This window comes from Bubalus bubalis, chromosome 3 (assembly GCF_019923935.1).
Source record: "Bubalus bubalis isolate 160015118507 breed Murrah chromosome 3, NDDB_SH_1, whole genome shotgun sequence".
Taxonomy (NCBI): domain Eukaryota; kingdom Metazoa; phylum Chordata; class Mammalia; order Artiodactyla; family Bovidae; genus Bubalus; species Bubalus bubalis.
Window position 1 is genome coordinate 78,223,205 of NC_059159.1, and position 27,993 is coordinate 78,251,197.

The window sequence follows — 27,993 nt, forward strand, 5'->3', positions numbered from 1 at the left end:
GGCATCACTGACTCGATGGACGTGAGTCTGAGTGAACTCTGGGAGTTGGTGATGGACAGCGAGGCCTGGCTCCTTTTTATAACCAATACATTCATTAACGTATTTGCTTGTTATTGTATTTTATATTCAGCATTTTCTTCTGAGTTAAATTTTATTCTGTTGAAGTGCTTCTGGTAGCACTTCCTTCAGTAAGATCTGTGAGTGCTACATTCTCTGCAATTTGACTGAAAATGTCTATTTTTACCTCACTCTTGATGGAAAGTCCAACTGGATATACAATTCTAGAGTGACAGATCTTTTCCTTTTACACATTAAATGTATACTTTCCCTGTCTTCTCTCCTTTATTGAGGTTGATTGTAGGACTGTTTCAATATAGTAGTCATTATTTTTAGGAATTTTAGGGGTTTTTATATTTAGGAAGTTTCTTAATGAAATGTTGAAGTATGGGTTTGTCCTTCATTCATCACGTTTGATACTCATTGCTTTGCTTCAACACTCATGCCTTTCTTCAATTATGGGTAATTTTGAATCCTTTGCACTTTGTTTTTTTAATAAATATATTATTTTAATTATTTATTTGGCTGCACCAGGTCTTAGTTCTGGCACACAAGATCTTTTGTCTTCAGTGCCTCACGTGGGATCTAGTTCCCTGATTATGGATCGAGCCTGGGCCCCCTGCATTGGGAGCACAGACTCAGCCCATGGACCACCGGGAAGTTCCCATTTGCACTTTTAATATTGCTTCTCCCTTTCCTCTTCTGTCTGTTCCCTTATTGAATTAATGTTGTACATGCATTATTACTTTTCATCATATCCTTCCCTTCAAGTGTTAACTTCAGTTATCTCTAAATGATTCTCTGAGCTGAATTACAGGTAATACCCTCAGTTCTATTTTTAGTTTACTAAATTTCTCTTCAGCTCTGACTAACTTGTATTTCTTTTCAATTTAACTGTTTTAAAATATTTTTTGCTCTTATTTTATCCAGCATTCCTCTATGTTCATAGAAGGAGGTGGTTTTGAGTAACCTAGACTACCATAGTGCTGGAAGTTCATGACCATTTTTCTAAATAAATTATATTAGTTTTTGGAAGGCCTCAAAAATAATCAAAATTACTTGGTATTCTACATATGAAAGAATCAATATGCAGATAATACTAATGAAAGGGAATGAGAAAAGAGGAGACTGTGTTAGTTTACTAGGCCTGACATAATAAAGTACCATAAGCCAGGTGGTTTAAACTTTGGAAATTCAGTGTCTCAAAGTCTGCAGACAAGGAGTTCAGAGTCAAGGTGTCTGCAGTGTTGGCTCCTTCTGAGGTATGTGAGGGAAAATCTGTCCCAGTCTTTCTCCTGGCTTCTGGTGGTTTGCTGGCAATCCTTGGCATTCCTTGGCTTCTGCTCCATCACCCAGTTTCTGCCTCCAACTTCATGTGGCATTTCCTATGTGTATGCCTATGTCCATATTTTCCCTTTTTGTAAGGATATTATTCCTGTTGGATTAGGGGGCCCATCCTTATCAGGTATGATCTCATCTTAAGGAATTACATCTTTAATAACCTTGCTTCCAGATAGCTCAGATACTTGGGGTTAGGACTTTAACATGAATCTGGGGGTGGGGGAGGACACAAGTCGACCTACAACAGAGACATTGTTGGAAGTAGGTGTCTTAAATTTAGAGTCTGAGAGATCTCAATTTGAGGTCAGTCTCTGCTAGTTACTAGCGTCAATGATTTCTCCTTTTTCGTTATCTGTTAAAAGAAGGAAACAATGATTATACTGAGAACTAGTCAAATGTATATGATACACAATGCATCACATTTCATGTATCTACCACAAGTCACTTCCTCAATGAACAGTAGCTATTATCATCCTTTCTTGGTGAGAGACATGTCCCTATTATCTGTTGAAGTTCTGCCTGCTCACATCAGACGTTGTGGGAATTCATGTGCTTACACATGAAAGGAATAAAGAATATTTTAGCAGTGACTAGGATAAGACTGATGTGGAACAGTGAGGGAAGTTACAAGAACTCATTTGAAGAAAGCTCACATTATTGAGTAATTATTGTATCCAACCCTACACAAAGCCCTTTTGCACGTTGTCTCTTTTAATCATCAACAGAAAGACAAAGAGGATGGTTGCTGCCATTTTACAGATGAAGAAACCGACTCTCCAACAAGTGAAGTAACTTGTCCGGAGTTCCACTGCCACTAAGAGTTGAAGAATGGATTAAACTTTGGTCGGCTTGACTGCAGAACCCATAGTGTTATAATGCTATCGAGTGAAAAGGCTGATTCTAAACCACATATAAGAGCTAGCCTTGTAACCCTAGAAAGTATTTCTGTTCATTCTCACATTTCCACAGCTCCCTAAAGTTTTTAAATCACACTGGTCGCACATCTGTAACAGTCAGTTATCACTTCGCCATAAAAGTTGCACGGTACCAAGTGCCATATTTTGTAACTCAGTGTGGTTACTGGTGGCACCTGGGTCTGTTCAAATTCTGTCAAGCTGGCTGCTTATTGATGTGCTCTTGAGTAGATTCTTGACTTGGAGTTACATTTATCATGGTTTTTTATGGAATTAGAACACACTGAATACATTCAGCATTGAAGGCACTTTCAGTGACCCATTCAACCACCTCTGTCCACCTTTGTTTCTTGCGCATGACTGGCTTATTCAAGGTTCTCCCACATGACTGGCTTGGGGCAAGTGGAGGTATTCTAGTCATTCGTGCGTTGCTGCTCAACTCTGCTAGATGCACAGTGGCAGTTATATTTTTTCAGTGACCTTACTTTTCCTCTTAACTGGAAAATATTGAAGAATTGCCTGGATAAAACTGTGACTACACTTAAAATAGTTGAGGCAATACAGAGTTTATTTTTTTAAGGGCTAAGAATCCCTAACCAGGGAACATATGTGTTCACTTTTGAGTTATTTGAGGGAAGGAAGGAGTGGAAGGAATTCTAGAAAAATAAAAATCATGTAAAATTGGATATCATGTCTGTAGTTTCCCTACCATACTTAGGCACAGAGAATTAAAAATCTGTTATTGGCAGTGCATATCTTCAGTCTCGGGGGTTTCCCAGGTGGCTCAGTCGTAAAGAATCTGCCTGGCAATGCAGAAGATGCGGGTTTGATCTCTGGGTCAGGAAGTTCCCCTGGAGGTGGAAACGGCAACCCACTCCAGTATTCTTGCCTGGGAAATCCTATGAACAGAGGGACTTGGTGGGCTACAGTCTATAGTCCATGGGTTGCAAAGAGTTGGACATGACTCAGCCACTGAGCATGGATAAACACGTACATCTTCAATCTCTGGTATCTGTTCTTTCAGATGAGAGTCCATACCCTTTACCTAAATTTGTCTATAGTCTAGAACACTCAAACTGCTGAATCTTGAGTGACCAGACACCATCAAAAATCAGTATTGTCCCATTATTAAAAACAAAATAATAAAATATGCAAAATGCCACCATAGTCCTTGGAGAAGAAAACTTCATTTGTGCAGGAGTCTCAGGTCCAGCTCTCTGGCTTAGCTGAGGCCAGAGGTCACATCATCTATCGCCAAGAGCGTTTAAAGCCCAGGACTAGATCGTCCTTGAAACTTCAACCATCATGATATCAGTGACACTTCCTGTTGTGGATTTGGCTACTCCCTTTGTCTTCATACCTGCAGATGTGGAAATGCAGCTCTCTGACTTGGCTCTGTGAGTGTGTGTATGCACATGTGTGTATGGACTCGGTATTACTCACCGTATCTCTGTGTTTGTGGCAAAACTTTTCCCCACTTGCTATTGAAGTTCCCAAATATTTTCAGAGAGTATGAAAACTTTTTTTGTAAATAAAGAAATAGATACAATTCTTTCCCTTTTTCTTTTTCTTCTTTCTTTTTAATCATCACAATATTTATCAGGCTTTCTTTATCCAACATGTCAAAAATGCCAGAAATTCATACCCCCAGCCCCAGTTGCGTGCCATTTTGTTGTTTGTGTACATGAGTGCATTTCTCTAGGTGGGAGGTTTATAGCTTTTATCAGAATGTCAGTATAATCTGCGACTCCTGTAAAAATCTAAGACACATTAAATATAATTTTGAAAATATTTTACCCTTATGCAAATTATATTATGCCCATTGCCCACTTTACATTCTCATAAAGCATGATTCAAAATAACCTAGTTATCCATTTTATGAACATGATGAAATTTATATGAAATTCCTGAATTGTTGGACTCTAGATATTTTTCCATATGGGTTACTATAATGAAAAATGCAGTGAACATTCTCAAAAGCAAATACACGACCTCATATCTAACCATTTCCCTGAAGTAATTTCTTTGGAGTGGAGTTTTGGGGTCAAGTAGAAAAGTCACTGTTTAAATTACAGATAATATACTGTCTTTTCCTGTTACATTTGTGCTTTTAAAAATGTATGTATACAATTTAAAAAATTTTACTCAACCATTTTAAAATAAAGGAACAGCCTTTTAATTTTTTTTTGGCAAAACACCAGAATAATGTACCTTGAATAATAACTAAAGTTTTAAATTCAGCTGCATTCCTGCTGCCATACAGGCAAGATTTAAGTATACAGATATTTTTTCTGTGATTTTACAATGTTAATTTCTATTCGTTTGCTCTAAGTTTCTATATTTAATTCAGTAGAATAATTTAATAGCTATTTAGTTTGCTGATTTTTCAGAATGTATGGGCTTTTTTAAGGGAAGCAAACATTTTAAGTAAGCAGTGTTGTATATAAAGTAAGACAGGAAATTAAACCAATTTCTTAGAACGGAAAATAAGAACAACAAGATTATGGAGTGTTAGTGAGAAATGGAAAACTCAAGGTGGAATTGCTATAATACAAGATATTGTTGTCAAATAGAAGAAAGAAAAATTCCAGAGGGCCCAGAAAAGATTCCAGTCTATGACCTTAACATGTAATCAATAAAGTCAATGACCTCTGGTATTATCAAAGCAAGAAACTGTATAGTATTTAATAGTTTGAATGCTTGGATCTAAGTCTTCCTCCCTCCCTGCATCTACGTTCTTGCCATGACTTATCCTGGGAAAAGTGAATTCTTCTCTCCTTGACTTTGGGCTTAGCCACGTGACTTGTTTGGCCAATGGTATGTAGATAGAAGGGCTTCCCTGGTGGCTCAATCGGTAAAGATTCTGCCTGCAATGCAGGAGATGCGAGTTCGATCCCTGGGTTGGAAAGATCCCCTGGAGAAAGAAATAGCAACCCACCTAATATTCTTGCCCAGAGAGTCCCATGGACAGAGAAGCCTGGCAAGCAACAGTCTATGAGATCACAAGAGTCAGACATGACTTAGCAACAAAACCACTGCCACCACCATGTAGATAGAAACAGCAGTTTACCAGGCTCAAAGCCTTCAAGAGAGCTTGCACGTTTCTACTTTTCTCTTGGGCCTCTGCCTTCACATAAAGTAAATATGCCCCACTAGCCTACTGGCTCTTGGGAGATGATGCTAAACACATGGAGGAAAGGCAACTCTCCAACAGGCAACATGTAGAACTGCTCCAAATACTGTAGCCTGAAGCGTAGGCACCCCAGCTGATCTACAAACTCATGAGCAAGAAATATATGCTCATTTATTGTGTAGTACTGATAATTTGTAGTTGTTTGCTTTATAGCAGCAGTATACCAATATTTAATTAATACAGAGACTCAGATTTTCTTTACAGAGTTAATGTTGCAAGTACCAGTTTCCTATGGGTTCACCTAAACCAGAAGAACATGCATTGTTACCAAAGAAATCATCAAGGACAGAAAGCAATAGATTCAGCATAGCATTCTGGAAAGCAAAATAGAACAGCAGTAACAAGCTGGAATGCTGTGAACTGGATAAAGACCTTCAACTGCATTAGCCTCAGTGATTCAGTGTTGTTGACAATTTTGTTGTTGTTGGTTTGTCAATAGAATTAGTTGACAACGTTAGAAAACTTGGAAGGAGTCAAAAATCCAGTCCATGGAAAGGTCAAAAGCAATAGTAAAACTAGGAATATTGTCCCTTCATGCAAAAATTGGATGGAGTTGAACAGAAGCTGCCATCTCAGCATGGCCTAAGTTCTTCTGTTTACCCGGCACCCACCTAACACATCCCCATAGTGAGCCATTGTGGCTTTGTGCGAATGAAAATAGGATTCTTATCAACAATGCCGGGGCAAAGAATGTACTCATTACCGGTATCAATAAATGGTGATGCACTTACTCATTAACAGTACCAAAAAATGGTGAGTCACTTAATCGTAGCAATTTATATAGTATATTTCTTGTGACATACTTTTTAATCAATGGAAATTCATCTTTTAAATCCTCTATGAATCCCTGAATTGTATTTAAGTATCAACTGGTCAAAAAGAACAGAATGGTATCTCATGAAAACTAGGTGATATTGAACTGTGAACCCACTTAAGGTGTCTCCTTAACTAATGTGATATGAAGGAGATAAATTGCTAATCATATTTTCAATTACTTATACCAATTGGTTCACAACCCTTAAGTTGAAAGAGCCTAACTATAGTAATATATTTGGAGAAGGCAATGGCACCCCACTCCAGTACTCTTGCCTGGCAAATTCCATTGACGGAGGAGCCTGGTAGGCTGTAGTTCACGGGGTCACTAAGAGTCAGACACGACTGAGCGACTTCACTTTCACTTTTCACTTTCCTGCATTGGAGAAGGAAATGGCAACCCACTCCAGTGTTCTTGCCTGGAGAGTCCCAGGGACGGGGGAGCCTGGTGGGCTGCCGTCTATGGGGTCTCACAGAGTTGGACCCGACTGAAGTGACTTAGCAGTAGCATGTTAATATATTAGATTTGTTTAGCAGCTAGACTCACAGAGGAGCTTCATTTTTATTATGTAACTTCATCTTTAACATGGAATTCCAATGTCCAATAGATATTTAAGTTTGAAATAAATAATACCACTCCTCAAACAGAAAAAAAAAAATGCCATCATGTTTAATCTAATTCACCAATCCATCAAATATTTCATGAATATCTCTTAATTCAGATACTTTTCTAGGTGCTGGAAATACTGAAGTAAAATATTAGCTACCATTTACTAATCTCCCATTGTATTACAATGGCAACCCACTCCAATACTCTTGCCTGGAAAATCCCATGGACAGAGGAGCCTGGTAGGCTGCAGTCCATGGTGTCGCTAAGATTGGACACGACTGAGCAACTTCACTTTCACTTTTCACTTTCATGCATTGGAGAAGGAAATGGCAACCCACTCTGGTGTTCTTGCCTGGAGAATCCCAGGGATGGGGGAGCCTGGTGGGCTGCCGTCTCTGGGGTCACACAGAGTCGGACACAACTGAAGTGACTTAGCAGCAGCAGCAGCAGCAGCATTGTATTACAGACCTTCTTTTATTTAAAGGAAAACAAAAACAATTCTTGTTCTAAGCATAGTTTTTCTCAAAGGCACAATCTAGTGACAAAAAATGATATGTACAATCTGCAGTCACTTTCAGACCTCAGCACTGCCAGATAATGCACTTAACTCATTCATTGCTGCTACTGCTAAGTCGCTTCAGTCGTGTCTGACTCTGTGCGACCCCAGAGACGGCAGCCCACCAGGCTCCCCTGTCCCTGGGATTCTCCAGGCAAGAACACTGGAGTGGGTTGCCATTTCCTTCTCCAATGCATGAAAGTGAAAAGTGAAAATGAAGTCACTCAGTCGTGTCCGACTCTTATCGACCCCATGGACTGCAGCCTACCAGGCTCTTCCATCCATGGGATTTTCCAGGCAAAAGTACTAGAGTGGGGTGCCATTGCCTTCTCCAACTCATTCATTACCTGTTGTAATTAAACAACCTAAGTTTGAGATTCTCAACTCAATCAGGATTCCAATGACACGTTTATGTCCTAAGTCCTTCCTTGTATGATGACAAGTTTCATGAACAGGGCCCAAGGTATTGCCTTGCCAAGACTGACAAAGCGCAGGCCGGATTTCGTCCATTGGAGGCATTAGACATCATTAGAAATGTATGATGGAGGAAGTTTTATTCATAAGAACTCTCGGGGAGAGTCTGCATATTTGAAAGTTTTCTGATGCTGTCCTCTGGCCTCTACAGTCAGCCTTCCAAGTGTGGGCTGGTAGGGTTAACTCTCCTGTCTTGAGCTGAGTTCAGAGCTGAACCATTTGGAGATCTGGACTTGGGGATCAAACTTTGAGTATAATTGGAGATGCTACTTTTTTTCTTTCTTGTTAGTTTCACCTCTCCGCCAAATGTTGAATAAATAGACAATGAATGTTTAAGGAATGTCAACTTGAAGAAGTATCTTCATTCCCAAGGCAGGTTCAAAGCCTTTGTTTTGTTTCCTAATGTAACAAATGGAAGTGTCTAAAGCCTGCTTTTTCCTGGGGGAAAAGTGCATTTAGGAAGAAACATCTGAGGAGTAATCTTGAGAATTAAAAAAAAAAAAAAAATCATCAACAACAAAAAGATTGTTTTGGCATTTTAAAATCTCATCATCTCCTTCAGCTGAATATGAGAAATTATCTAAAGCAGGATCTGATAACTGATTTGTTGAACTCAAACCTTCCTCTCTTCCTTTTTTTTCCATCGCTCATTCCCCTCGCCTGTCCACCCAGCCTGCATTCACTCCTCCAGCCTCACTTCTGGAAAATGAGTGGTGTAAGTTCCTCTGCTATAGGTAAAATGTGGACCCAGAGAAAAAGAGATTAAATAGGGAATGTCTGTTCCACTTTTCTTTCCCTCAACCCAAGCTCTCTGAAAAGATATTATCCCTACTTTTCAGATGAGAAAGCACAGTTAGGAAACCTCTATTAAATATCATCTGACTTCTGCTTTTATAAGAAATGAGAATGAGAGACTCTGCTCTTGGTTCAATATCTTGCCACTTATACTTGCCTCATTTTTGTAAATCTGAATGACTCTTCTTGAAACATTACCAGTTTGTAAAATAAGGTAGAAAGCTCTCATAACAGTTTAAAATTCATTTTTATGTCTTTAGATACCAATAGTACAATTTTAGCATACTATTTTATTTATTAAGCTGTTAGTCCATAATTTTCTCCAAATAAAAATGAATAATTCATTGCTGCTTAAAGTTTTGTGTTGGAAATGCTCCAGAATTTTCACACACAAAAAATCTATTTTTTTTTTCAGTCTTTGAAGACTTAAACTAAATTTCCTTTATACCACTCTGTAAAGTTCAAGAGCTGGTCCTTAGTGTATGGCAAAATCAGTGGTTTACATAATGTTTCCACATTAGTGAAAATAAAGTGAATAGCATTTGGAAATTAAATATATACCCTAATGGCAATTTGCTGATAGTACTTTTATATAAACATGTTTGATTTTATCTCTTGTCTTCGTATTTTGACTGAGTCAAAGAAAACTATAGATGTCTAACAAAGATAACTTACAAAATGTATGCAAAAATCTAGGAGAGTATATGCAAATTTTATTCGATCTATATTTCGAAAAGAATATGAAATCTGACAATGCAAATTGTTAGGCTAAATTAAAAAGAGAGAACACTGATGTTTAGCAAAGGGGAAAAAGTATATAAAGCATAATAGAGCAATATAGTCTCAAAACTCAGTCAATCAAAGGACAGTAGCAAAGATAGCCATAGCCTTAGAACTTCTAGGATTATGTGGGATGGAAGGAGTTAAGGTTGCTATAAAAGAGGCTGTGAGTATCCACTTTGATGAGGCATTACTGTATGGGGAACTAATAATATATCATTTTGAATTTTGTGGAGAAGGCTTAAGAAATATTTGCTCAGAAATGATTTTTGTTCATCAATCATTTCAGTCACAGGGTTGCCAGATCAAGTCCATGATGTTGAGTTATATATATTAGAGATAAACAGTATGCAAGTTATGTCCTAAATATTATATGGGGGACATTTTTCTAAAAATACTTTTATTGTTTATCTGAAGTTTCACTTTGCAGTTTTTTATTTGCTGAATCTGGCAAGCCTAGTCACTGCATCTCTGAGAATATGGCAAGACTTAGCATATGGGAATTATGAAGCATGGTATGACACATTAGGAAAAAGGACTAGGTACGAAAGATGATGCTTTTTAATATGCATTTAATATCTTCCAAGGTGGCACAGGGTAAAGAACCTGCCTGCCAATGCAGGAGCTGCAGGAGCTCCAGAAGACGCGGGTTTGATCCTTGGGTCAGGAAGATCCCCTTGAGTAGGAAATGGCAACCAACGCCAGTATTCTTGCCTGAAAAAATCCCATGGACAAAGGGACCTGGTGGGCTATGGTGCACGGGTCCTCAAAGTGACAGATATGAATGAGTGTGTATGCATACTTGCACTATGCAGTAAAATAGACATATGTATAAATATTGAAATTTTGGAGAAGGGAAACCCTGAGAAATGTATCATGATCAGAAGATGACAGATGAAAGTCAGGTGTCAAAATGTCAATAATACTCATTCAAAATATCTTATCAATGTCTTTATGTAATATGTTACTGATTTTTATTTAGTGATTAAAACCAGACCTGATAGGTCTATTCTTACAGATCTAATCCTGTTTCTCCATGAAATCTCAAATCCTCCCAGGTTTCTTTTTTTCATACAGTGTTTTTGGGGGAGATACTTTCTGCAGTTTGAAGGAAACAATGATATGGTGTTAATTGGGTCAACCTGTGCATAGGGCCTTTATGTTAACGCAGCTAGGAAATGGGCAAATTAACATATTAATGAAGACCTCACGCTCCTTTTCTTCTGTTGTTGTTGGGGCAAAGGCATTCCAGTTGTAGATGGTTTTATTTGAGCAAAACGTATTGTAGATTTTGTGTAAACTCTGGCAGTTATTGCCTGAGGAGTGATTTGCTTAAAATGGAATGGCAGATGGTGTGTTGTGATGTATTGCTATAATCTCAACTATTTTTGCATCCTCCTCCTCATCACCATTATCATGCTTTTAAATTTGTCTAGAAGCCTCTGATCAAGAGCCATTGCTCACAAGTATTTTCTCATCTGGGTTGCCTTCTTTACCTCTTTTACCAGCCTGAACTCAACTCATCTTTTAATGCTCATTCCAGAGGCTTTGTAGACCCTCTTTTACTCCCTAAATTTCCAGTCATTCCAACTGATTCCTTTAGACCTAATCACAGAATGATAGAGTTGGAAAACACCATGTCAGATTTAATCTGCTTATTTTAAAGAGGAAGAAATTGATGCCCAGAGAAGTTAGCAAGTGGAGTTAGAGGAAGAAGGAAACAAATAGAATTTTTAAAAACATGTTTTTTTAAGAGCCTTTTCCACTCTTGCATCCTCTTTAAGTTTACCATATAAATTACTCCTTTGAATTTATAATTATAGACTTATAAACCTCAAAGAAGCTGGTCTTCAACCTCACACTACTCATTATTTTATATTTATTTGTCTAACTAACCAGATTCAAGATTTTTACAGAAAACATTGTGTTTCAAACTTGTTTATATCTCCCAGAGCAATAAACTGAGTAGCTAAAACAGGGTGGCAAATTAAAAAAAAAAAAAAAAAATTGCATTTGATCCTAATAGTTGCCTGAAGGGATAGTTTAGGTAGGACTTTGAAGCCTCAGGGAAGCTTGCCATTTTGAATTAGAGATGGCTACCTTAACTGTTCACTATGAAATTGTACACTGTTGGTTGTGAAGAATGAACTAAGGACTAAAGTACATTAAACTATTAATGTGTGAAAACAAGTGTTTTAGACTCTTGGCATGTATCATATTTAAAATGCAAAATTGTTTGTGCGTAAGCTGAGCCTTAAATCAGTAATACAACTAATATGTAGAACAATAGGGATTTAATCCTAATCTTTCTAATGTTAAATTCTGTTCTAGATAAATTATTATTTTCTTAAATTTAATTTTTATTGTATATTGGAGTACAATTGATTTACAATGTTAGGAGTTTGGGTTTAATATATACACACTAATATATAAAATAGACAATCAACAAGACTTACAGTATGGCACAGGGATCTCTACTCAATATTATGTGGCAACCTAAATGGGAAAAAAAAATCTGAAAAATAATGGATATATGTATATGTATAAATGAATCACTTTGCTGTATACCTGAAGCTAATACAACATTGTAAATCAAGTATACTCCAATATAAGTAAAATTATATTAAAAATATTTCTTCATCATCAGGATAGATTTACTTTAATTACACCTTGAAGGCAATGGCAACCCACTCCAGTGTTCTTGCCTGGAGAATCCCAGGGACGGGGGAGCCTGGTGGGCTGCCGTCTATGGGGTTGCACAGAGTCGGACACGACTGAAGTGACTTAGCAGCAGCAGTATGTTTATATGCTTTCCCATAATTCCACTTGTGATATTGAAAGGAGACTGACCAGTATAGTGTTGAAAGTGGCCTTAAACATCTTCTTAGTGACCAGATGGGAGCCTGATGGCTTCAACCTGGAATTCCTGAAGAAAAGGAGGAAACAAGATTAACTTTCAAAAACTATTCCTCTGATTTAGAATTACTCTGAATGATACTCATGTGAACCCCAGCAAGAAGGTCACGGGTCTATTTCTGCTAATAATTGGAACAACACCTAATGCTTAATGATGGAGAAAAATGAAGAAAGTATGTTGTATTATAAATAAGGCGTTCACTTGTTTGAGAAAATGATGATTTTTTTTTTTTTTCATGACAAGACCAAATAATATCATTGCCTCAAATACTAGATTGAGTATTGACATTCTTTTTCTTAGTATTTAGATAGTAGGCCAATTTTAGTGTCTCCTGTGGAGTTATTTGTAATACAACTCAAAGACAATTATGTTGTACAACCCCCATAGATTCCTTTAATGCAGAGACATCCTGGAGTGTTTTCCCATTCCCAGCACAAAGTATAAGCAGTGTTCAATTAGAGAGCATGCCCCAGTGAAAAGATAGAAGTTTAGATCTGAATGAATCTATTGACTCTATGATATCAGATTCCAGCTGAGAAAGAATTATAAATTGGCCTGTGTAATAACTAAACTGGAATGTGTAGAGTTTTTTATTTCATTGAGGATTTTGTTGTTATGGTTTTCTGTTTCTGAAAGTAGACCGCAGACCTTTGTCCCTTAATCACAGACAAGAGTTCAACTCTGAAAAATACCTTCTGGCAAGCATCCAAGTTCTAAATCATGGATTTCTTTAGCTGCAAGTCATCATGTGGCAATTTTTAAATCAGCTTGGCATTTAACAGAAAACCAGAGTAATTTTATCAGAAGTTCGATGAAGCCTATCTCGTGTGTGTTAAAATTCCAGCATCAGCATTTTATCCTAGTTGATCAGATGAGAGGGTTGTGTAGATATGAGCAGTCCATTGCTGAGAGACGTGTAGAGAGTACATGACATCAGTTGACCCTTGAATAGCATGGGTTTTATGAGCACCCACCCTCTAAGCAGTAGCAATATAGTATAACTTACGATTAGCCCTCTATATATATGTGGTTCATCTATATCCATGATTTCTCATTATTTGTGATCCAGCATCCATGGATTCAACCATATAGTTACTATATTATAGTTACTATAGTAACTATATTATACTATTGTTACTATGTTATGGTTACTATAGTTACTATATTCAACCATATAGTTACTATAGCATAGTAACTCTAGTGTGTTTGTTTCTGTTTAGTCACTAAGTTGCATCTGAATCTTTGTGACCCCCATGGAAACTGTAGCCTGCCAGGCTTCTCTGTCCGTGAGATTTCCTGGGAAAGAATGCTGGAACGGGTTGCCATTTCCTTCTCCATGTGATCCTTCTGATTCAGAGAGCAAACGTGTCTCCTGCGCTGGCAGGCAGATTCTTTACCACTGAGCCACCAGGAAAGCTCCATTGTTGTTGTTACTGCAGTGTGTACTATCACACACACACAATCCCCTGTAAGTGTTCTCACCACAGTTGAAACTTGTGTTGTTCCAAGGTCAACTGCAGTCCTAGAAGTACATTGGATAGTTTCAACATTATTTATTAATGATTAGTTTGGAGCTATTAAGGTACAAGTAATCCTACCAGAGGGGCTTCCCTGGTAGCTCAGCTAGTAAAGAATCCACCTGCAATGCAGGAGACCCCGGCTCTCCTGCAATTACTGGGTAGGGACGTTCCCTTGGAGAAGGGATAGGCTACCCACTCCAGTATTTGGGGGCCTTCCTGGTGGCTTAGATGGTAAAGAATCTGCCTGCAATGTGGGAGACCTGGGTTCAATTCCTGGGTTAGGAAGATTCCCTGGAAGAGAGCGCAGTGTTCTTTCCTGGAGAATCCCCATGGACAGAGAAGTCTGGTGGGCTACTGTCCATGGGGTTGCAAAGAGTCAGACACAACTGAGCTACTAAGCATGCAGCATAGCAACTCTACAGGGAGAAATTAATTTCTTTAAACTCATTGACAGTGAGATGTAAATGGTTCATATAAGACCTTATGTTTATGCATTCATTCTCAATTTAGACAACAGCAAATATTTAGTGAGCATTCATTCTGTTCCAGGTACTATGCAGATACTAGAGATATTGGAACAAACAGAGCACTAGGAGGCCTCAAGGAGGCCATAGTTTAAGAGGAAGGAATAACAAGGAAGTAGACGAACACCTTTACAAGTTGTGATGCTCTGACAGAGGTAAGCATACAGTGCTGCTGCTGCTAAGTCACTTCAGTAGTGTCCGACTCTGTGTGACCCCATAAGGAAGCACAAAGCAAGGGCATGTAGCCCAGACTGGGGCAGTGAGGGGTGCAGGGAAGGCTTCCTGAAGAATCTGCCTTGGGCTTATAGCTCAGAATAGGAATGCCCTGGGTCTCTGAAGAAAGTGGAGCTTGGGAAGATAATGGTGTAGTGAAGAGTCATGGGAGGGTCTTTAGTGAATCTTTGCAAAAGCCATGTGTGATCAAGAAATAGTGACTCCCAGAGGACATGGATCTTACCTGTCTTCTTTACCTCACGTTTCCTGAATTGCAAAGACTAGCTAGGACAGAGTGGTGCATATCTGTGAAATGAATACAATAAGGAAATGTTTACAAGTACAGATCTCAACAAGAAAGGAGGTTATATAAGGAATGTTAAATGAGACAACCAAAATCCTAGAATATGGTCCCAGCCCTACAATTATGTGATTGTCATTAATTCTCCAAGGGGCCAAATTCACTGACTTGTACAATGAAAAGTTGAGATGACATAATCTCTAAGGTCCCTTGATATCTGGAATGCATAACATGACTCTACTTCTGTGGGGGGAAAAAAAAGCCTGGATTCTTACTATTTTTCTAGAAAATGATTTCTAAATGATTTTACTGAGCAGTTTAGAGTTGATTTTTCTACTCTACATGATCTCAATATAATATAAAATTTAACATAGTAAGATAGAAGGTGGTTTATATCAAACTGCCTTATATAGTAGATACTTATTTTGAATGCTCCCAAGAGACAAACATTTATTTTAATTGTTAGGAAAGTTGCTATAATCTTTTAAAGAAATAAGTAATTCATATAGAAGATACAATGACAAGCTCAGAAATGTTTGTTACATTATAAAATAAATAATAAATCTAACTGGAAAGGTTGACTCAGACAACTCAGATATTGTCTGAGATGGATTCAACAAATGAAAAATCCAGGGTCTGTCTGTCCACAGTGGTAGGAGGTCATTTGGCCCTTGGGTCTGCTCTTAGTAACACAGGTATCCTCTGCCTCTATTACCTTAATATTATTAGAAGACCCTAAATTCATTGAGGTTTATCTAGAACATCAGTTTTGATAGCAGTGGATTCAGGAAACCTAATAAATGATCTACGGTTTGGCAGAGAGAACATGGACACTAAACTGAGTGCTTTGTAGTTGCTGCTTTGCTCTTTCATAGATGTTGCTGTTAAGAAACCTGATACCAGTCTGATATTTGATCCATTGTAAAGCAGTTATTTTTTCCTGAATGGGTGCTCAAAGAATTATTCCTTTATTTTTAATGTCTAGTAATTTTTTCATCAAACATGTATCTTAATGTTTGAGTCACTTTTCTCCATAATATGGTGTGCCTTTCCAGTATCACATTTTAAAATTCAGTGTTGTGTTATTTATTTTGCTATTTTAACACCTTTATTATGATGTAATTTATAATCAGTGATGTTCACCAGTTAAAAGAGGACAATTCAATGGCTTTTAAAAAATATTAACAGAGTTTAGAATATATTAAAGACATGTCAGAGGACCTTCAATGGAATATTGCTATCACAACAAATAATTCAGAGAATTAATAGTCTCTCAAATTTTAGGCTTTATTAGGCACAGCTGTCAATGGAGAGACAAGATCATTCATTTAGAATGAATTTGAATTTAGAGGTGTAAAGATTTTCCATACATCCAGCCATTGGGAATGGAAATGCTGGAAATCCAAAATGCACAGATCAAAAGGAATCAAAGGGTGACTTAGCCACTGTTTTGTGAAATGCCTTGACAGCTAACATTTTGTATGGTGTTGTTTGTGCTCTTACTTTAGAGTTAAAGTAAAGGAAATTTAATGGAAAAAGTTGAAAAATATTTATTTCTCTATGTTTTTGGTTGCCAGATATAAAAATATACTATATACCATTTCCTTTGTATAGGAGTTGTGTCAGCTGATCAGTCTAATTAGATTCCTAATCATTGGTGGAATGCTGTAATTTATTAATTCTGCAGATATTTATTGAATGTCTCTTAAGTACTAGACACTCTTCTAGATGTCAGGGTTAACTGTTGTGAATAAGAGAAATCAAATACCTACCTTCAGGGAACTTGAATACAAGTGGGTGAGATAGATAAGAAACAAGTAAATATTTTTTGCTTAATTTATTTAAACAATAAATATTAAAATATCCAATAATAATTGAGACTTTATAAAAGAATAGCGAAGTGAATAAGGTTTGAGAATCTAATTTATAAAATAATGGATATAGTTGATAACACTGTATTGTATAATGGGAATTTTCTAGGAGAGTAGAACTTAAGTTTTAACACACACACACACACACATGTGTATGGGTAAGTTAACTAGGCGACAATTCTTTTACAATATATATGTTATCAAATAATCATGATATATACTTAAAATACCTTACAATTTTGTCAGTTATACTTCAAGAATTCCAGAAAAAGAATATCCAATAAACTGAAAAAGAAATTTCAGGACAAAGGAGTGACAGGAGAGTATTTTAACTAGGGTGATTATAGAAGACCTTTTCAAGGGGTAGCAATTAAACAGTAACTGAATGATGTATAAAAAGAACTAGGCAAAGATTTGGGAAAGAAACATTATTAGTCCAGGGTAATATTCTAAAAGGTAATAAGAATGCCAAGACTGTTGGAAAGAATTCTCTGATGATAGTGGTGAGACCTGTTAAGTCTTCTAGGGCCATTGTAAGTGTGCGTGCATGCTAAGTCACTTCAGTCATGTCTGACTCACTGCGACACTATGGACTGTAGCCCCCCAGGTTCTTCTGTACATGGGATTCTCCACACAAGAATACTGGAGTAGGTTGCCATGCCCTCCTCCAGGGGATCTTCCTGACCTAGGGATCAAACCCATTTCTCTCATATCTCTTGCACTGGCAGGCATGGTGTATATATGTACATGCACACACACACACATACACACACATACACACATATAATGGATTATTATTCTACCATAAAAAAGAATGAAATATTGCCATTTGCAGCAACCTGGATGAACCTAAGATTATTATACTAAGTGAAGTAAGTCAGGCAGAGAAAGACAAATATTATATATCATTTATATATGAAATCTAAAATAAAAAAAAAACACAAGTCAACTTATTTGTAAAACAGAAACAGACTCATAGAAATAGAACACACACAGTTACCAAAGGGGAAAGAGGCGGGGATGAATAAATTAGGAGTGTGGGGTTAAAAAATACATACTATATATATGGTGTGTGTATATATATATATATATATATATACACACACACACACACACACACACACATACACATAATGCTATACACACACACACACACACACACACACACATATATATATATATAAAATAACCAATAAAGACCTACTATATAGCAAAGGGAACTATATTCAATATCTTGTAATAGCCTATAATGGAAAAGAATCTGAAGTTGTACACCTAAAACAATAGTCAGGTTTTGACAGCTGAAAGTAACACAATATCATAGATCAATTCTAGTTAAATAAAGAAAAAAATTGAAAGTCATCTAAGCCTAATATGGTTAAAACATAACTTTTGACCTAACATTCTAGTCCACACCATTATCTTCTGTTGTCTAGCTTCCTACAGTAGCATCTTAACTGGCCTCCCTGATTCCACCGTTGTCCCCTATACTCTATCTCTTATCTAGCAGCCACAGAAATCATATTACATCATACTCCTGTTTAAAACTATCCAAGAAGTTTCCATCATACTTAAGGTAAATCCACAGAACCCATCAGCCAATGCAGGGCATTTAAGAGATACAAGTTATTAAAGACACAAATTATGAAGATGCAAGATATAAGAGACTCCAGTATTCTTGCCTGGAGAATCCCATGGACAGAGGAACCTGGTGGGCTATATGTAGTCCATAGGGTTACAGAGTCAGACACGACTGAAGTGACTTAACACCCACATGTATATACACACACACAATGCACACACATATACATGCATCAGATCAGATCAGTCACTCAGTCGTGTCTGACTCTTTGCGACCCCCATGAATCGCAGCACGCCAGGCCTCCCTGTCCATCACCAACTCCCGGAGTTCACTCAGACTCACGTCCATCGAGTCAGTGATGCCATCCAGCCATCTCATCCTCTGTCATCCCCTTCCCCTCTTGCCCCCAGTCCCTCCCAGCATCAGAGTCTTTTCCAATGAGTCAACTCTTCGCATGAGGTGGCCAAAATACTGGAGTTTCAGCTTTAGCATCATTCCTTCCAAAGAAATCCCAGGGCTGATCTCCTTCAGAATGGACTGGTTGGATCTCCTTGCTGTCCAAGGGACTCTCAAGAGTCTTCTCCAACACCACAGTTCAAAAGCATCAATTCTTCGGCACTCAGCCTTATTCACAGTCCAACTCTCACATACATACATGACCACAGGAAAAACCATAGCCTTGACTAGATGAACCTTTGTCGGCAAAGTAATGTCTCTGCTTTTGAATATGCTATCTAGGTTGGTCATAACTTTCCTTCCAAGGAGTAAGCATCTTTTAATTTCATGGCTGCAGTCACCATCCGTAGTGATTTTGGAGCCCAGAAAAATAAAGTCTGACACTGTTTCCACTGTTTCCCTATCTATTTCCCATGAAGTGATGGAACCAGATACCACATCTTTATTCATTCATCTCTCGATGGACACTTACATTGCTTCTATGTGTTGGCTATTGTAAGCAGCACTGCTATGGACATTGAGGTACATATATCTTTTCAAATTAGAGCTTTCATTTTTCTGCAGATATACCAAGGAGTGGGATTGCTCTATCCTACGATAACTCTATTTTTAGTTTTTAAGAAATGCCTGGGACGGGGGAGCCTGGTGGGCTGCCATTTATGGGGTTGCACAGAGTCGGACATGACTGAAGCGACTTAGCAGCAGCAGTAGCAGCATACTATTCTCCTTAGTGGCTGCACCAATTTACATTCCCACCAACAAGGGTTTCTGTTTTCTCTGCATCCTTTTCAGCAAATTTGTAGACTTTTTGAAGATGGCCAATCAGACTGGTATGTGGTGAAACTTCATTGTAGTTTTGATTTGCACTTCTTTAATAATGAGGGACATGGAACATCTTTTCATGTTCCTGTTGGCCACCATCTGTATGTCTTCGTTGGAGAACTGTCTGTTTAGGTCTTCTGCACACTTTCTGATTGGTTTGTTTTTTGGATATTGAGTGGTATGAGCTGTCTGTACATTTTGGAAATAAAGCCTTTGTCAGTCTGATCATTTGCAAAACTTTTATCCCATTCTGTAGGTTGTGTTTTCATTTTTGTTGATGGTTTCCTTTGCTTTCCAAAGCTTCTAAGTTTAATTATGTCCCATTTGTTTAGTTTTGTTTTTCTTTCTTTTGCCTTGGGAGACTGATTTAAAAAAACCTTAACTATAATACATGTCTGATAATATTTAACCTATGTTCTCTTCTAGGAGTTTTGGGGTATCATGTCTTATATACTAGTGTTTAAGGCATTTTGAATTTATTTTTATGTATGATGTGAGGGAATATTCTACCTTCACTATTTTATATGAGTCTGTCCATCTTTCCCAACACCTCTTGCTGAAGACACTGTCTTTTCTCTATTGTTTATTTTTGCCTCGTTTGTTGAAGATTACTAACCATACATGTATGGGTTTATTTCTGAGATCTCTATTCTGTTGCACTGATCCATATATCTGTTTTTGTGCCAATACCACACTGTTGTCATTACTGTAGCTTTGTCGTATGTACACTCTGGGAGAGTTATGCCTCCAGCTTAGTTCTTTTTCCTCACAATCACTTTGGCAATTCTGAGTCTTTCGAGTGTATATATGAATTTTAGGATTATGTTTTCTAGCTCTGTGGATAATGTCATGGGGTAACTTCATAGGGATCACATTAAATGTATAGGTTGCTTTGGTAAGTATAGCTAGCCATTTTAACAGTATTAATTCTTCCAATCCAAGACTGTGTAATATCGTTCCATTTCTTGATATCATTTTAGTTGATTTCATCAATGTTTTATAGTTCTTAGCATATAGATCCTTCACCTCCTTGGTTAGGTTGATTCCTAGGTATCTATTTGACATGCTTTTAAACAGGAGTTTTTGTTAACATTCTCTTTCTGATATTTCATTGACAGTGTAAAGAAACACAGCAGATTTCTATATATGGATCTTGTATCCTGCTACCTTGCTGGATTCATTTAGTAGTTTCAGTGGTTTTTGTGTGGGATGACTGTTAGATGTTAAAGTGGATATGCAGAAACAAATAGTGTATAAATTATTCAAGAGGTAAGAGGAGAAAAAATAGGGATATAATATTGACAGGATATATTATATGTGTGTGTTTATATACACACACTGTATTATATAATTTGTTAGAATTGTACATTATAGTATATATAGTTTGTGTTATTTAATATATACTATATTTATATATTATATAATATGTATATATAGAAAATTCATGGCTCTATGGGATAACATAGGTAATTACAGAGAAAGAGGAAACATATCTGAGGAGCACTGGGACACTCCAATTATTAAAATTCAATAGAAAGTTGAGCCAGGCAAGGAAATTGCATGTAGGCCATTCACTCAGATAAATAAGAAGGGTAGACTATCCTGAAAAACACGGAAAGAAATACATCAGCAAGTAGAAAATGATCACTTCTGTCAGCTACTGCTGAGACGAAAACTGACCATTAGATTTGTCAGGATGGATGTTTTACTGGTGACTCTGCCAAGAAGTTTCCTGCGCAGATGAAAGCCTAATTAGAGTGAGCTAAAGACAGCATGGGACTATGCAGGGCAAGATGTCAAGTATGTTTTGATGGACTGTCTTGGATCTAGTATGTAGCAAAATTTGATAAAATCTGAAGGGAGAAAGCAAAGACATAGCTGGATTATAAAAACACAAACAAACCAAACAGAAAACCTCCATGAATTAGAAAAGTAACAAAGTGGTGATTGAGAAGCTGTCCAGACACTTGGGGTGGAAACTGGTAATGGCATATTGTGGCTCACCTCCTGTGGACTTGGAGGGAATTGAAACATTCCAATCCTGATTCTTTGTTGGAAAACATGAAGTTAGGGAGATTGGAAACAGAGTGACAGCTTGTTCACCAGACTAGTTAGCTGGGTACCCAAAGGGCTAGGTGAAGGTACTGATACATTTGTTAGGGAGAAAGGATGGATAAAAGAGGAATAGAGAGAGAATAATAAAAATGTCTACTACAAAATCAAACTTGTAAGTAAAAATTTTATAAAAATCATTATTTCAAATATGGATTTACTGCCAGTGAACTTAATTATGTGAAAGAATCTAACAAAGACTTAAAACTAAGGATGCCTAGTATGCTCAAAGTTAAAGTAATTTTATAATTTAAAATATAAGAGTAAGAAAAACCAAATGGACAGATAAATATAGAATAAGACCAATCAGAAATTTTGGAAATTGAATCTGAATTTCAATTCAATTGGCCAGAAAGGAAGGACAGAATATTTTCATTTTGATGGCAGTAGACTTGTAACTGTGGATCTTTCACCAGTAGCAGAAAATGAAGGATCAATATCTTCAGTGGGCTTAGGGAAAGAAAAAACAAATAAAATTGTATACCCAGCTAAGCACTTTATGAGATTAAGCCAAAAAAAGATATTTTCAAATATATGATATTTAAGAGTTTGCCACTCAGATCTTTATTAAACAGGCTTTAACAGTATCCTAAATATATGTATGTGTGTGTATGTGTGTATACAGGAATAGAAAATAAAAGCAAGAGAGATTTGTTCTTGAGTGGCAAAAATGAATCATCATAGAAAATCCCTTAACAGATTAAAGGAATGGGACAATATCTGTTCCATCAGTTCAGTTCAGTTCAGTTCACTCAGTTGTGTCCGACTCTTTGTGACCCCATGGACTGTAGCACACCAGGCCTCCCTGTCCATCACCAACTCCTGAAGTTTACTATACACAGACAATATTTGATAAAATCCAATAAATATTCAAAACAGATTTTTTATAGACTAGTAAAAGAGAATTGCTTTATCTATAAAGACCTATATTATAATGATTAATAATAAAATGTAAGAAAAATTCTTAAAGGCAGGAAAGGACCCACATGGACATCTGCCATTTCTGTTTCTATTCAGTATTCTGTTGAAGATTCTAGCAAAGCAATAAGAAAATAGAAGAGGTACAAGAATTAAGAAGGTGGGAAAAACTACCTTTTTTCTTATAATGTGGTGTGTATATTGGAAATCCAAAAGAATTTACATATAAACTCTTAAGCCTAATAAAAATATCGTTAATACAAAACATTAAAATCAATAGCATTCTTATACATAGTTAAAAAAAAAAAACAACTGGAAAATGAAGCTTGACCTAAACCTCACAGTTTAAACAAAAAATAAATTTGTAAATAGAAAACCTGAGGTCAACATACACACACACACACACACACACACACACACACACAAGGAAAAATGTTCAGGATCCAGTCTCAGGCAAAATGTTCTGTGACTTGACACCAAAAACATGTTCCATCAACCCTGATAAATTTGAATCCATCAAAATTAAAATCTACTTCTCTGCATAAAAGTCAAGTGAAGAGGATGAAAAGAAAATCCACAGACTTGGCTTATAGATAGTTTTCCTTCATGAAAATCTTAAGTATAGTGAAGGATGCAGAATACAAGTAACATTTCTTATCTGGAAGATCTGTCATCTACAACTTCATTTATGCTGCTGTAACTTTTTGTAGCATCTTGAGTTTCCATAAATGTGATACAGAAGTTTGATGGTAGCAACCACAGTACATGAGAAACAAATGATTTGTTAAGTAGAGCAGGGAGTGTTCTATAAATACTTTAACATCTTAGGAGTTAGGCACAGCTCAGCATTTCCAAACATACAGGGTCCAAATTGAGTAACAATATCAGTGGCACTAGCTCTTTATTTACTTTAGCAGTTTATTGAAGAGATGAGGAAAATAAAAGTGAAAAAGAAAAGACCTTGTGATAACAGATATTCTTTAAACAGGCAAAATGTTTATAGGATTCAATAGTATAAAAAAAGTAGAAAGTGTAACACAGATTAAGCCAATGTGTCTGATTCATTCATTATTGGTGAAAAAAAAAAGTGTACACATTCACAGTGATCTTTGTCTTTTTTTTTTTTTTTGAATTGTGAAGAGGAACAAACTGTGTTGGAAATCAGGAAACCTATTTTCTTCTTGGTTTGTTTTGACTGTTCAGTTCAGTCGCTCAGTCATGTCCAACTCTTTGCAACCCCATGAACCGCAGCACGCCAGGCCTCCCTGTCCATCACCAACTACCGGAGTCCACCCAAACCCATGTCCATCATGTCGGTGATGCCATCCAACCGTCTCATCCTCTGTCGTCCCCTTCTCCTCCTGCCCTCAATCTTTCCCAGCATCAGGGTCTGAAGCCAGAATTAATTAACTTCATCTCTCAAATTCATTTTTCCCTTTCAAAAAGGTAGAGGCAAATTCTGGGGGCCCTTTGAGATCCTTTCTGCGCCTGACTCTCTCTGAGGGTCTCCTGCTGGCTGTAGAGGTGAAACGGCTCTGCCCCCACTGTTGATGCCAGTGACTCAGTGCCAAGGGTAATGCTGAGTGACACTCAAATAAGATCCCAGAATCCAATTTGCTTTGCTTTCCTCATTTCCAGAGTGCTATGTTCTAACAAATGTAAAAGTTCTTCAATTTATAAATTGTACCCTTGAAGCAAAGTGAATCAAAGCACTTGTGGCATTTGAATCTCTGTACCTTGGGAATGATTTATTGTGTTTGAATTTTTATTGTGTTTCTATTGGGGGAAATAGGCTGCTGGGTAAAGTAAACATTTCCTCAGTGTGAAAATATGCTCTAAGCATCCCCAAGTATGTGCCAAGAAGTTCTAATGTTGCTCGACAATTATTATTGCTCCATTAAGGATTTCTGAATATTCAATATAACCATGTGATTAATTTATACCTCCTCAATTCTAGATGACTGCTTTCCAAATGCTCCTTAACTTTAATACATTTACAAAAATAATTAAAATGCAATTTACCAGGTTTTAAGAGTGTTTGCAATAGATGTTCATAAATGTTTCAGGTAACACTACTTTCTGGGTATTTTCCTAATGGTGTCTTCCTCCCCTCCAATCCTTTTAATTCAACACTTAACAGGTAGAGCAATTCTCATGAATAAACATGTGAATTGATTGAAACAAGTGATTAAATGGCATTCAGAGGTTAGTGCTCTAGCATTTATTTCCTAGAAAGTCTGTTAAATGTTTTCAATTAAAAAGAAAGAGGGAAATGTCTCACCTCTGAAATGAGGGGCTTTGAATTAGTGTTCTGTTAACCGTCTGGCTCTCTTAGAAGGGGTCCTGGCTGTGGTGGGGGTGTTGAGGGGAAAGAAAGTGAAGAGAAACATTAAGTTACAACACATAAATGCCTTTATCTGTGGTAGAGACCTTTCCATCTGATTAAGTGGAGATAGATGAATGAAGAATCACAGTGTTCTTACTTAATCAGCTTAATCACCTTGAAAAATTGAGGTGGTTATTCTGCCTACCAGGCATGAAGGGCCTAAGTGATATTTGCCAAGCTGTTTCAACACCTTGATTATCAAGTTGTACATATCACCATAGATTCAGGCTGACAGCACAAGCCCCTACCATACTTGACTTTGGAATTGCTCTGAATTCGCATTGTTACTAAAACTTAAGAAAGGAACAATGACCTCAGAACAGGTCTTACTGGTTTTAGTATTTTCAAATACCTTTTAGAATCTGACAGAGAAAGAGGATGCTGACATGAGATCTGATCCAGGTTCTAAACCTGAGAAAGTGTTAGCTGCTCAGTCATGTCTGACTCTCTGCTACCCCATAGACTGTAGCCCACCAGGCTCTTCTTTCCATGGAATTTTCCAGGAAAGAATAATGGAGTGGGTAGCCATGCCCTTCTTCAGGAGATCTTCCCGACCCAGGGATTGAACTTGGGTGTCCTGAATTGCAGGCAGATTCTTTACCATCTAAGCCACCAGGGAAGCCTAACAGAGAAGACTCTTAAAGCTGAGCTCTTACTGCTCGGGATAGAATGTTTTTTGTTTTGTTTTGTTTCAACAGAAAGAGTGGAAGAAATTAGTGTCCATAACAAGTTAATGGTGAGGGTGTCAGATATTCCTCAATGGTTTTTACTCATTGACTTTAAAAAAAATTCTTATTCATTTCTATGCAGTAAATGCTATAGTTATACCATATTAGATTTGATGATGCACCTTGCAAAATTTAAGTTCCTTCCCCAGGGTCTCAGCTAGGAAGAAATGGAGCCATGAGGAATGCACACCCAGGCCCTGTGCCTTTTGAAGCAGCTGTGGCTCCATCACAACCTAAGACATGGCTGAGTCCATAAGACAGTGTATCCCTCTCTTATTTCCAAAACCATCAATTGAAACATAGTCAAGTATACGCAAATCATTTTGATATGATCCTACCTATATTAGAAGCTCCCCCCACTTTGGGAATGAAGCAATAAACATGTGAATTTTACTACACCCGCATTTACCAAGTTGTTATGTCCCTTTATAACCATTTTATATTTGATCACCTTCTAGTTTTTCCCAAAATACTTCATTGGCTATCCCTTCCCAAAATATTTGTAACATAAGCATAGTATGCACATAAGGAAGAAAAATAGACTATTTTCATGTAAATTTTATGGAAGATTTTCAGAGTTTACAAAACAATGTTGGCAAAAGTAGAATCATCAGTGTTTTTGTGTAACAATGCCCAAATATTATAAGAAAAAAAAGTTTAAGGAAATATCTCATTGTAGAACTCAAATGACAAAAAAGCGTAGATGAAAATATTTACTCAAATATTTCTTTACATTGAATAAAAACACAAATTATAGTGAAAGTGCATTTTCTGTAATTTTGTATTTTGCATACACTTAGATATAAACCCCTGCAGAAGGCAATGGCAACCCACTCCAGTATTCTTGTCAGGAAAATCCCATGGACACAGGAGCCTGGTGGGCTATAGTCAGTGGGGTCACAAAGAGTCGGACATCACTGGCCACAGACACACACAGAGATATAAACAGGAAGATCACAGACAAATCCAGAAGCTAAGAATATAGGGGAACACCCTGAAAATCATGAGCTTTGCCATTTTTATTGGAAACACTGAATTTGAAGCACTGTACTGCTGCTGCTGCTGCTAAGTCGCTTCAGTCGTGTCCGATTCTGTGCAACCCCATAGACGGCAGCCCACGAGGCTCCCCTGTCCCTGAGATTCTCCAGGCAAGAACACTGGAGTGGGTTGCCATTGCCTTCTCCAATGCATGAAAGTGAAAAGTGAAAACGAAGTTGCTGAGTCTTGTCTGACTCTTAGCGACCCCATGGACTGTGGCCCACCAGGCTCCTCCATCCATGGGATATTCCAGGAAAGAGTACTGGAGTGGGGTGCCATTGCCTTCTCTGGAAGCACTGTACTAAGTACATTTCAATTTTAAAAATATTTATTGTGAGACAGTGTAATAATTTAACCTGAAGTTAACCCATAATATGTTTTACATAAATACAAATTGATGATTGATAGGCAGACAAGATGGGAATACCTACATATGCCAACTTTCATTTGTCTGCTTGCCAAAAAAAAAAAAAACACAACAAGTTTGCATATAGGGATAACTGCTAGACTGTTTCACTAGAGTTATATACAATAATAACTATATTGAAGAAATTATTTTAGTGAATTCAATCAATAGCATGTCTCAGTTTCCACAAATGTATTTAAAGTTTCACATTTCCAAGCCATAATAAATAGTCGGGCACTAAAAAGTATAGGGCTGTAATCTGCCTGAGGACAAGAGTCTTCTATCACAGTGCAAAATGAGCAAATGTCCCTATGTTAATATCGATTCATGAAATGCTATAATTATTGTAAACTGATTGAAGGGCTACTTGTTTTATTTCTCTGCAAAAGTACTTAGGTTTGGTTGAAATAGCAGAATAACTGAAACCTAGACTGTGTGGATTAGCCTGCCGGGGCTGTCATAACAAAATACTGCAGCACTGGGTGGCTTAACTCACAGGCATTTGTTTCTCTCAGCTCTGGAGGCTAGACGTCCAAGATGAAGTTTGCTGTCAGAGTTGGCTTCTGGCATGTTCTTCTGGCTTGTAGATATGTCTTCACTGTATCTTCAGATGGCTTCTCCTCTGTGTCCAGGAGGACATTGCTTCCTCTTCTTATAAGGACACCG

General features: G+C 37.3%; 1 protein-coding gene and 1 long non-coding RNA gene across 9 annotated transcripts in view; one reads left to right on the forward strand and one right to left on the reverse strand.

The window, feature by feature from the left end:
* Window positions 1-27,993, forward strand: part of LINGO2 (leucine rich repeat and Ig domain containing 2) — a 1,154,206-nt gene that overhangs the window by 484,056 nt on the left and 642,157 nt on the right. For 4 of the 8 annotated variants that reach the window (XM_044939737.2, XM_044939739.2, XR_006549778.2 and 1 more), the window contains exon 2: window positions 14,520-14,649. The exons of the other annotated variants lie outside the window; for them this stretch is intronic. The gene's annotated coding sequence lies outside the window, so the exon portion shown is untranslated. The remainder of the gene's footprint in view (window positions 1-14,519; window positions 14,650-27,993) is intronic. 8 annotated transcript variants of the gene reach the window in all.
* On the reverse strand, window positions 7-27,993 carry LOC112583848. The gene is made up of 4 exons (XR_003108125.2): window positions 27,824-27,993; window positions 14,952-15,013; window positions 12,384-12,459; window positions 7-1,750 (listed from the first exon to the last, which is right to left on the reverse strand). It is a non-coding gene; the product is annotated as an uncharacterized LOC112583848 (long non-coding RNA).